Genomic DNA, 2500 nt, shown 5'->3' with positions numbered 1-2500 from the left:
CATGATTCGAACCAGCACGCTCAGATTCTCTCGCTTCCTATGCGGACGCGTTACCTCTAGGCCATCACTCCACGACAACAACAAAAACAAACACCCAAAAACACTTATTTTTTTCTTCTTTTTTTTTAAGAATGATAGTATAAAAAGTCGTTCTATGTTCTATACTCGAAAGAATATTCCGGTCAACAGTTTTTTTGTTTTTGTTTGTTTTTGTTTTGTTTTTGTTTTTTCTTTGGGGGGCAGGGGTAGGTTGGGGTTTTTTTTGTTGTTGTTGGTTTTTGGCGAGGGGCCGGGGGAGGGGGGGTGCTTTGGTGATTTTTTTTTTTTTTTTGGGGGGGGGGGGGGGGGGGGGGGGGGGGGTTGTTTTGTTTTTTTTTCGCACTGCCCACTTGTCTACTAATTTTGCATATCGATCACAAACTCAATATAAATGTAAATTTCTCGTCTGTGTTTCGTTCTTTTTTTCTTTTCTTCTTTTCTCTCTTTTCTTTCTTTCATACATATTTTTAGCTGTTTTGGGTTTGTTTGGTTTTTTTCTCTCTTTTTTTTTCCCCACTAAATATTATTCCAAGTTTATCATATTATCATTCACTCCTTCACAGGGACTAAGAAAAAAAAAATCAATAAACTTAATTGCCAGCAATGCTCCGCTGACAGAACTGGCGGCTTCTGAGGCCTGTGTTGATCAAAACAAACTCGATGATGACAAGGACAATGCCAGTTTATTAAATGATAGAAAATCTGAGAGAGAGAGACAGACAGACAGAGACAAAGAGAGACACAGAGAGAGGGAGACAGAGAGGGAGAACAATTTATTAATTGAAAATGGAATAAACACAACTGGCTTGTTTTCATCCTGCCCTCGTGGAAAATGAAACATATATATATATATATATATATATATATATATATATATATATATATGTGTGTGTGTGTGTGTGTGTGTGTGTGTGTGTGTGTGTGTGTGTGTGTGTGTGTGTGTGTGTGTGTGTGAGTGAGAGAGAGAGAGAGAGAGATTGGAGATAGTGCACACGCTTTCGTCGGGAACCTTTCGTTGCTTGCAGAGCGACAAAAATGGTGACATCATGGGCAGCCCACCACCGTGACTAGCTTTTCTGGGTGTGCACTGCCTTTCTTCGGACAACTTTTCGACAGAGTTCCATCATATCACTGGCTTTGCACAGACTGAACCATACAACAAAAACTTTGTCGTCAAAAAGGTCTTTAGTACTCAAGACATATCTAGCATTTTAAAAGAACGCAACGCGGTTAAGTTTATTACTTTAAAATCCTTCTTTTTTTTCTTTCTTTTTTTTTTTTAGATTCCTCCGATCAAAATCTGGCGTAACCAAATGACAGAAAGCAGACCACGTAATTTGCTCGGAACCCTTGCCTTGAAACGGAATACACATAATAGATCCCGTCGACGGTTGTCCAAAACAACAAATTCCCCTTCCCTCAGTTTCACAAAGACATTAAATAAAAAGTATGCGTGCTGTGGATAAAATGATGCTTCAAACTGATATTCGGCGTATCAAGTTTCTCCAAAGTCGAAGCCAGATGAGGCTCTGTTTTGAATTTCAAACAGATCAGTTCAAATACTTAAATGACAGAAATTTGACAAGAAGCATCCTCGAAGTAAACATAGAAGATCAGAGTAAATAACTGGTGTAATTATAAAACGAAAAATAACTTGTAAATTTGCACACACAAAAAATACTCACCGAAATAGTTCAAAATCCTTTTGTCGGAACAGGCGATTTACACTGCTAAGTTTTAGCATTTCGGTGACCAAGAAAAACCGGCAATGGAGACACTCATGCGCACGCGGTTCTCGCTAAAAATAACCGGGGAGTCCCGACGAAAATCCGAAGAAAGTGGGCCTGCACATCATCCTTATTACCGTCCCTCGTGGGGGAAACTTACCTGCACTCCAAACTTAAATATTCATAACACAGCCGGTCTTGCTGCTGTTCAATTGAAATTGATCACAAACTCAAACTAAGTGATGATGAAACAGAAGCACTTCTCATTCACAAAGCGCTCCTTTTCTGACTTGCCTAAGCCTTCATCTATCCTGGTAGGAACCTGAGGCATACCTTTCTCAGCATCTGCACGCGCTTTAGGGTACATGCTTTCAGATTACATGACACTTCAACCACAATTTTCGTAGGTCGGCATTTGCAGCACTCCGACAAAACAGCTCCACTGGCCAATATCTAATCACAGAAACCACAAAGATATCGTGTTGTTCTTCTGTCCCATCTAGACGTTCGTTCTTTCGTTTAACGTCTTTTCACTGTGAGTGATATTAGACCAGACTATGGAAATGCTCTTTTTGCTGGCTGCCCCAAACACTGTGTTGACAAACTTCAAGAGGTTCAGTTCTCTACTCTACGACTCACGATCAAGGCTAAGAAACGTGAATTATCACATTACTCCTCAACTCTGCATCCCTTCACTGGCTCCCCATTCAGGCACGAATACAACACAAACTCAG

The 2500-nt window shown here is 40.2% G+C and overlaps 1 protein-coding gene across 1 annotated transcript in view; it reads right to left on the bottom strand.

Annotated features, from left to right (window-relative positions):
- LOC143283482 (neuromedin U receptor homolog nmur-2-like) overlaps nucleotides 1-2500 on the bottom strand; it is a 204794-nt gene that overhangs the window by 180898 nt on the left and 21396 nt on the right. The gene's annotated exons all lie outside the window — the stretch shown is intronic.

The sequence above is a fragment of the Babylonia areolata genome, chromosome 6, assembly GCF_041734735.1.
Source record: "Babylonia areolata isolate BAREFJ2019XMU chromosome 6, ASM4173473v1, whole genome shotgun sequence".
In the NCBI taxonomy this organism is placed as follows: Eukaryota; Metazoa; Mollusca; class Gastropoda; order Neogastropoda; family Buccinidae; genus Babylonia; species Babylonia areolata.
Note: the sequence above shows the minus strand (reverse complement) of the source record. Positions and strands in the feature narration are given on the sequence as shown.